The following is a 9,720-nucleotide window of genomic DNA, read 5'->3' on the forward strand; positions in this document are numbered from 1 at the left end:
GTCGGCAGGGCTGATCTCCTCCAGGCCCTGCGTCCCTGGTAGAAGCTGGAGGACATTTGGTGCACATCTGGAACAATGTTCAGTTTCCTCCTAAGGAATTTAGTCCATGTGTAGTGAAATAACTCTGAGAATCAAACTAATACCCAGCAAATGGGCATGACCTGGGAATTTAACTCAAAACTGCGTGACTGCTCTGAACCGAAACAAATGTAGGTGTCATGTCTTCTCTCCTTTGTTGGACTTTGTGCTGGTAGCCTGGTAAAGGTAAAGAAGGTCTGTCTTCAGGAATAAAAAAAAGATTTTCTTTTTTTCTTTGCAGGCAATGTGGCATTGCTAATTTGAAAATCAGCATTTTTGTTGACTCAAATGCTATACAGATGAATCCTGTCTAACTCTGAGCACAAGTCAGGTTTTCCAAGGTAAATCCTGTGACTGAGAAACATTAAAAAAGGGAAAGAAAACTTTTACAATTAACCTCAAATGTGCATTCATGTGTAAATACAATCATGAGACCTGTCTAAATGTGAAATCTTTAGATGTGTTTGAATTTGTTTTATTTTTCTGAATGCAAATGATCATGTGTGCAAAGAATTATTTTAATTAGCATAACTGATATAGTTTCTTTTGTTTAACTTCATTTCACATTGCAGTAAGGGGGGATTTTGTTTCTCCTGACATGGGTACAACTCACCTTTTTGGAAAGAAGTACTGTTACTTCAACAATGAGTGTTGCAATTTATAAAAATATTTTGCTGCTGCCCAATAGTCTTGAAGGGGAAGAAAAATCTTTAGAGACTCACAGCCTGATTCTCACACATTTTTGCACATAAAAATAAGGCTCATTACTGAGCCTTAACCCAAAAAAAGATCTCCAAAGAGACATATCTTATTAATATATTACCTTTTTAAAGTCACTTTCCCAAACCTCTGCTACACTTATAACACCATTCCCTTTCCCCATGGTACCTGCTTAAAAGAGATCAAAGGATTTTTTACAAATTCATATTGATTATGGTGAACTGGTTTACTCAGAAAAATATTCTGAATTGTTTCAGGTTTAAATTTAAAAAAAACAGCATCTTTTTAGTGTTCAAATGGTTTGAACAGAGTTCTGAATACTGAATGCACTACTAAGCACTGCAGTACCATAGGAAGTTTAACTCACACAGTTTATACCCTCTTTCAAATGTCAAGCAAAGTAAAAGGTGCTGTTTGTGTAACTCTTAGTGGAAGCTCTCCTGCATGCTGCCAAAAGGCAATTCTTACCAAGTTCTTATGGTCTACATATGAAGTATGTAGACAGTATGTGTATAGTATGAAGATGGCTAATCAGAGCTTGCTATGCAATTCTTAGTAGAGTATAGAGAGAAAATGAGATAAAAGTGTGAAGGGCGAGGTTCAAGAAGAACCAAAGAGGGAAAGTGCAGTGGGAAGAGGGATAAAAAAATATGTAAGCTCCTATCTGCCCCAAGGAGTCCAACAGTGGGGGACCAAGTGCTCTGCAGTGAGTGTTTGGGTTTAGAAAGGAGATGGCAGAGAATCCTGACTTGCTCAATGGAAATCTTGACAAAACGTCTGGTCTCAGACTCATTTCTCTGATAGTCGTTCAGATTGCTCCTGTCTAGTTTTCCCTATGCATTCTTTCCCCTGCTTTACTAGGGCCTTGAGACATAGAAAAGAAGATGTCATCTCAAGCTAATTCTATAAACACTGCTATCAGAAAAGACATTTTAAACTATCGTAAAAAGACTCATTGTGCAACTGAAGTCTTGGAACAAGAGTGGGTTATAGCTCAACCATTGTTAAAGGTTAATGTTCCTATCATTGCATTCCTTTTTCTAGTTCCCATAACCAGGCTGTAATGATAGATAAATATATGAGCTATTTCTTTGTGTTGGCAAAATCACAATTCAGAAAGACATAGTTTCCTAAGTTATTTTTAAACTAATATGCTGGTTTATAGCTAGATGAACAAACCCATCTTTTTTTAAGTGAAAGGAGAAAGACTTTTTATGTTATGTTGCTTTTGCAGAAAGTGAGCGTTTTTATCTATCAACACAGAGTAGCAGCTTTATGAAGTCAACTCATGAACTGAAAAGGAAACTAATTAAAACAATAACATTAATTTTCTGTTGCCAATTGTTAACCAATCTGGTACTTTCCAAAATTATTTTTACGGTTGTAAAATAATTTGAGTGTCTTTGCCATTGTTTTGTATTGTTACGTTCCTGTAAGTGCTGAATGCTGATTCCAGGGCAGAAATTTTATTTACTGTTAGCTGACTGAGCAACAGAGTGTGCACATCTCTCTTCCCAGATCTTTCAATTCCCCTGCAAGGAGCAAAGTAATGTCTTCTCTATTTTGGTGGATTTCTGTGCTTCTTGATTAGTGCACGAAGAGTGCCTTTTATCAGTGAGGTATTCTGATATAATATTATAATTCCTAGGCAACTCTGCAGATTGAGGCCTAAAGGTTTTCTTATGGCGGGGGAGGGGTAGAGCATCTTAGCCCAGGCTTTCTTTAGAAGTCAGGAGCAAGAATATTTACTATTCACAGTTTAATCAGATTTGGAGAAGCTTCTGAGTTTCCATAAAATTCCTCTTGCCCAGCACTACAAGTCTGCTCAACCACCTGCAGAGTCTCAGGTGCTTCTGAGCTGGTAGTGATGGATCTCGTGTGTTGTTCACTCTGTGTTTTACAGGCAATTTTCTGAGTGAGTCTTTAGCACAGCTTAGCTGTGCTGTGCTCAGCACCTGTTCAAAAAGCTTGAATACCATTTTACTGCCACTGCTTACGGGTTTTCTCATTCAGGGACAAACTGAGAGGAAGAAGCAGGCCAGTTGCAGCTACCTCCTATTTTTGGAGTCCAATCTACTGGAAATGTTTCTGAACTAAAAGTAATCCCAAACAATTTTTTTTTTTCCAGGAAAAGAAAGCATCCTCTTAACCCTTTCCTGGCTTGTGGTGGTTTTGAAGGAAAGTAAATAATTGCCTCTTTAACAATCTCAAGGGAAATACCTGTGAAAGGTAAGTCAGATGAGACATTTTAATAGCATGATTCCATGGCAGTGGTATATCCTAGTGAACAGAGCCACTCAAACTGGGGCCCCAGATGGTGTCTGAGTAGAAGACCGTGGTTCCCTGCAGAGGTTCAATAATCAGATTGTTCTTTAGAGTGTGTGTTAAGTGTCCTTAAGCAAGAGATGGATGGGGAGCCTTTCTAAGGAAATTCTTATTGAAACATTCTTGGTTTTTTAACACAAGACAAAACAATGAAGGTACTTCTGAAATTGCTTTCTGTCTATTAGTGGTATATCTGCTAATACTGTTTAGGTAAATTGTTAGGTAATCTTTTAATGAAAAATTTAGCCTTTTTATTTAAAAAAAAACCCAACAAACAAACCACAACCCCCCAAAAACCTCCAAAAAACAACCAAAGGGAAAGGCAAACATGTATTAACCTTTCAGCAAAGAACAAATACTGCCAGTGCATCTTTGTGAACAGTGAACCCTTTATTCATTTTCTGAAATTGTTAACTCTGAAATCTAACAAGCCCTCAAAAAATTTTGGGTGCTAGCTCTTTGGTTCCTGCTATATTGACCCTGAATGCAAAGAGCCAGTAATAAACAATTTTAAACTCTGTTATCATTAAAGTAACCTCCTGCATCTCTTCTTTTGTGCAGATCCACTGTTCACGGTGCTGTGTGTTGGTTGTTTACACAGAGGAGCACATAGTACTGTTTATAAGCCTCATGTGAATATAACTTAAATTTGCCCCTTGTTAGCACTGAAGTAGCAACTCTAATATGTTTTTTCAAATTCTACTTTTTCTCTATAGACTGCTTTTAGTCTCCTGTGCAACCCTTCTGTTGTGTCTGACAGAAAACATCAGAGAAAAGAATCTATGGCATTTGAGGAGGAGGTTATTAGGGAGAGCGTGGTGGCAGTAGTTTGGACTAAATATGTTTTAATAGATACAGGGGTACAAAACTGCTGCTTCCATAGCTTTTGCCTCTCTTTCAATGATTTGGTAAAGATTTGAATTTCTGATTTTATTCCCAGCTGTGGGGTTTACTATATTAAAATTGAACAAACATTATCTTTAGTATTGTTTTATGTGCTGCTGAGACGGATATCACTAAAGGATGAGACAAATGTGTTGTATCTGTACAGCAGGAGAAACACAGGGCAGGGATACCTGCCCTTTAAAAGAGCTTCAGTGACTAGTGCTTATATGAAAAAATTATGTTCTTCTTTTCTTGACTGACACCATGTACTCAGCTCTTTGCAAAACTTAGAAACTCAGCATCACACATTATGTCTGGTTTGTCTTCACTGGGATTATAAAATTAATATGGTTTCAGGTACTAGTTTGGGTGCAACCTCTTCAAAATCTATGCAAATTTTAAGCAATGAAGTAGGCCTATAGATTTTGGCCTCTGGTAAAAGACTATGATAATACAACTAATTACATTGTTTACCCACAATATGCAAGTATTTGTAAGAAAGCAAAAAAAATCAGTGACATTGAAAGAGGTCTAAGAGCAGTTTTATTCAAGAGATCTCTTTAGGGTTAAGTAGTATGCTTTTTGTTTACACAAAAAAGCTCTGTTTAATTAAATAGGGTGATATATAGTATACACACTTTGGTTGATGACACATAACATGAAGAATTGGGAGGTTATGCTATATATAATAACCCAGTTTGCTCAAGGCTGTCCCCTGAAGTTTTACTGAAGATGTTTTCAAAGCCTGCACAACTACCAGATTTCATGAACTTCCTGTAAAATGTCACCCATGCTTATGCAGTACAGTTTATTCCTCCAATTTTTATGGAATATAATGCTAAATACTGAGGTTCTGCAAAAATCAGCATGACTTTATTTTTTGCACATTTTTATTCAGCATAGAAATTAATCTAACTCTGAAGCATTCTTTTTATTAGAAGCAGCAAAATTATAGAGCAATTTTTGCTAAATTGAAAATTAGTATGTGATTTGCTGGTTTCAGAGTTAGAGATATTATTTTGTTAAATCCAGTTTTTCTTTAGTATTGCTTTAGGTTTTTAAACTTAGTTGTGACATTTCTGTACAGTAAATTAAATATTTTTCAAAGTTATAAATTTTTAACTTGGACTGGTGTTGAAATTGAAAACTTCAGCATTGAGACACAAATTTTAACTTTTGAATCTTTCACAAAAAATGAATAAGAGCATAATGAATTGTAAGAAAGGACTGCATTTTTTTTCACTGTAGGTATTCTAATTAGATTTTTGCAAACCCCAAAACTATTTCTAAAAACATATTTTGCAATCCATTCCACTCCCTCTGAAAGCACAGTGCTTTAAATAAAAACAGTTCAATTTATCTTAAAGAAGTAAACACTCAAAATCTTGCAACAAAGGAAATTTTGACAGACATTTTTAAACTGCATCTGATCAGACTATCACATTAAAAATATGAAACACGATTTGTAAGAGGATATGAACAAGTTTGGGTGGATTTTTTTAATACATTTGTGACATTTCCATATGAAAAGGAAAATGCATTTTTGAGAAAGTAATTTTTATTTCATAGTAATAAAAAAAATTAAGCCCTGATCCTCCTTTTACACTTAGGTATTACTAAGTAATACTTTTTTGAAATATACATATGGTAGTCCTTCAAGTGCAAGGGAACTACCCCTGCCTTGGAATCAGTAAGAATATTCATTTTAATTTATCTGAATTATCTTCAGTGTTTGAGGATTTAGGATAAAAAAAAAAAGTCTATTATTTCCAAAAGAGGGACAGCATTTGTTGTAATATTCATTGATAGGAGAAATTATCTTCTATTAAATATGACATAATATGTTTACCTGTAAAGATTTAGTTCAGAGACATGAAAAAAATTAAATAGAGAGAGAAACTGATAGCCCAGAGTCTCCATACATCTTAATTTTTCAGCAAGACTTTATGGTAGCCCCTGAAATTTTTCCATCTTGTTCTTCTGTTTTAAAACAGGCTTTGCACAGATTGAACCCCAGAATTTTCATTGTGAGAAACTGCAGCATTTCAAACCAGATTTTTGTTTGGCACAGGTAGTCTAGATGTCTTTTACATAGGAATTTCAGTCCAGAGGCACTGGATAATTCCAGGTAAGCATCCAGGATGGCCACCATGCTCTTACTGAAATGGTTTTGCTGGTCCCTCAGCACCCTTCCACTGAGTGCTGATTCCTCTCTGCCTTCTGTGCACTGGAAAACGTTGACAGTTCGATCATATTTGGGTTGTTTTGACATTTGATTATCACCTATGACTGGTGTGAAAAAACCTATCTTGCTGTGCTGGTGCAGCTCTATCTTATGGTGGAGCTTTGCAGATCTGCAGACTGATCTGTGTGTGCACTCAGACTGTACACTTAGAAGGCTCTCACAGATTTAGTTGTCTTGCCAACAACTTTTGTTCAGTAAAATTGGCCGGCTCTTCCCAGCCTAGGAAAGAGAAGGCAAGGCCAGAGTTGGTCCTTACAGGAAAGGGAGGGTGCAGCCCTGCTAAATTGGTGAAGACTTTTCCCTAGCTCTTAACTGGGACTTAAGCTGGATGCTGTGGTGCAGTTGTGAAGAATGTTGCTCTGCAACCTGAAAGAGAAAGATTGATTAGGGAACTTACACAAAAACAAACCCATCCTTCCCTTTCTTCCCCCTTCTCTCTTTTCCCAGCCCTTCACTCAAACAACCTCCTGTAACAAAAAAATATTACTTAAAAATGTGTGACACATTCTGAGGAAGATTGCTGGACCTAATTTCCTTTCTGTTTTTCCTTGCCTCCCTATATAACCTTCAATGTCACAGCTCAGAAGCTTTCTTTGGCAAGAGGAGAGGGTTGTGTCAAGAACAGAGACAGCAAGTGATATGCTTTAGTGTATCATGATATAAATGCAAACACATAGCTTGGGTACCAGGCGAAGGAACATCAGGAACTGCTGGGGGGAGAGAACAGGATGAATGTGGCCCATGAGAAATGCCACTGTAGGATACAGTCATGCTTTTCATGGTCCATGTATTGGTCACATCATGAATATTTTTTCTTACAACTGATTTTGTTGCACATATAAAGTTGTTTTTGTAGTAACAGACCACGCAAAGATGGCTGGTGATGAATGTGTCTGTCTCTTACCTGTAAAGCAGATTCAAGTAACAAGAAGTAATTGTCCTGCTCTGTTCTGCTCTGCAGAATTTTGAATATTGTGGCAGTTTTGGGCACCACAATATAAGAAAGGCGTTAAGCCATCAGAGAGTGACAAAAGGAGGGCAATGAAGATGGTGAGGGGACTTGAGGGGAACCTGTATGAGGAGTGGCTGAGGGCACTTGGTCTGTTCAGCCTGGAGAGGAGGAGACTGGGGGAAGACTTCATTGCAGTTACAACTTCCTCAGGAGAGGCAGACACTGATCTCTTCTCTGTGGTGACCAGTGACAGGACCTGAGGGAGTGGCCTGAGGTTGTGTCAGGGAGGTTCAGGTTATATACTAGATAAAGGTTCTTCACCCAGAGGGTGGTTGGGCACTGGAACAGGCTCCCCAGAGAAGTGGTCACAGCACCAGGACTGGCAGAGTTCAAGAAGAATTTGGATGACACTCTCAGGCACATGGTGTGACTCTTGGGGATGGTCCTGTGCAGGGCTAAGAGTTGGACTCGATGATCCTTGTGGGCCCCTTCCAACTCGGCATATTCTCTGATTCTGTGAAATGGCTGCCTTGAGAGTGTAGTCAGTGCCCCATTATCACTCTTTGGGTGTTCCCATTTACAGTGCAATCCTCTCAGCATCACCTTCATCCCTGTATGATGTCAATAGTTGTTAGATCCCGTCAAACATCACAAACAGCAATGACTCATGCTGAGGCAGATGTAATTAATTACAGTTGCATTTTTTGTGCTAATACTGATGTTTTTCGCTCCTTATGTAAAAGAAACAGGGAAGAAGGGAAAGGGACAGCATTCTCCTTTCTAGTAGCAACGTTATAAAGAGTTTGTAGCTTTCAAAATAAATGACTGTTCTTTTCCAATTTTTTTTAAGGGGGGAAAAATATCCTGCTGAGATGCAATCTTAAGCAAAGTACAAGAAGTTCCCAAAGGATGCTGAACATGAACAAAAACATTTCCAGCATTCTTATAATAATACTGTGTTTACTTTGTCAATTAATGATTCATTACCCAAAACAGCTTGTGCATTACAAATGGCTCTGCACTGTATTTATGGAGCTGCAAACTGTAAAAGGCAAAGATGGCTTCACTTTTCTTGCAGCCATTTGTTTATCTGAATAGCAGAAAACAGACTTTTAGAGAGAGTTAGTATATTATATGTTTGTTTACTTAGTCTTTCTTCTAGTGTCTTTGATGAGGAGCTCATATCCTATCAAGTTTACCACACTAGAAACGAACAGGTCTGGGTTATCTTTATTTTCCTTTACAAAGTGACAGTAGGAATGTAGGCAGGACTTACAGACTGGATATACAGCCAGGAGTTAGTCCCCTAAGTCTGGGAGTATCAGGTAGAGGACTTCTAGTCCTGTTTATTTCTTCAGATTTAAAGAGAGCCATAGCATGGCCTCTACCACTGCCACTGCTCCTGGGTCTGAGAGACACCTGGGCCACAAATTACCTCTATTTCCCTTTCAAGAAGACGTGTTGCCCCATTACCAGCACGGGCAGAGGAGCAGTGTGAGCCCATGACTGCAGTGTGCCCAGAACTGAAGGTACAGAGGCAATGGGTTTCCAAGAGCCATCACAAGTTGGTCATGCAATTACTGCAGGACAGGAAAGAGGTCAGACCAAGCATTCAGCTGGCGTAAATCAGTCCAGCTTGTCACTGACTTTAGTGGAACTGGTTGATTTATATCCGTTGAGAATCTGACCTGTCACAGACAGAGATGGAAAATGTAGCACAGTTGGATTCAGTGGGAGTTGTGCTCCCCTGTCACGTGTGTAATATAACTGAGTTCCTGCAGCTGTGGGAGCTGCATCTCGGATTTCCCCACTCTGGTGGTGTTCTTCAAATTATGGCAGAGCTCTTCAGTCACAGAACATTTTTGTTTTATGTTATTGCCATTAGGCCATCTGAGCTTGGCTAAACATGTGGTTGTAACTTTATTAGACTTCTCCTAAAATTAATTTCACCCTTGATGGCTTTCACCTTGATAAATTGCATCATAAATGGACATAGGTGAAAGCTGGAATCTTCTTAGATTAGTCTAAAATGACAGATTTAATGGTTTTATTTTACATATAATAGTTACAGAATTTGATCCAAAGCCCAACATGGAGAAACTCTCTTGTCTTCAAAAGACCATATTAAACAGACATTGCCATTGCTGGTGCCAAAAGATTCAAGTTGTTTATTTGCAGTCTTATCTTCAGAACAGTTTGTTAGACACAAATCCACAGAGGGATTTGCTCAAAAAGCCTCAGATATTCAACTCTTCCAAGAGAGTCCAAGGTGCACAGACTCCATGTCTAGCATCCAAAGGCAGAGTCAGTACTTCATGAAAAGAAAAACAGCCAGGGCTTTTCATATCAGCAGGTAGAGAGGATAAAGGACAGCAAATATCTTGTATCTGAAAAGGAGAGGAAGTACACTGTGCTCAGCATCACTAGACTATACTGCTCTCCACTTGGGATTCATGTAATTGAGCTCACTTGAGAGTTGTGAGACATAAGAGCTTTGGATCCCCTTAGAAGTTAT

At 38.3% G+C, this 9,720-nt stretch overlaps 1 long non-coding RNA gene across 1 annotated transcript; it reads left to right on the top strand.

The window, feature by feature from the left end:
• Positions 1-307: 307 nt before the first annotated feature.
• LOC135414100 (uncharacterized) lies at positions 308-6,260 on the top strand. The gene is made up of 3 exons (XR_010430581.1): positions 308-419; positions 2,927-3,027; positions 6,003-6,260. It is a non-coding gene; the product is annotated as an uncharacterized LOC135414100 (long non-coding RNA).
• The last annotated feature ends 3,460 nt before the right edge of the window (positions 6,261-9,720 follow it).

This window comes from Pseudopipra pipra, chromosome 5 (assembly GCF_036250125.1).
Source record: "Pseudopipra pipra isolate bDixPip1 chromosome 5, bDixPip1.hap1, whole genome shotgun sequence".
Lineage (NCBI taxonomy): Eukaryota > Metazoa > Chordata > Aves > Passeriformes > Pipridae > Pseudopipra > Pseudopipra pipra.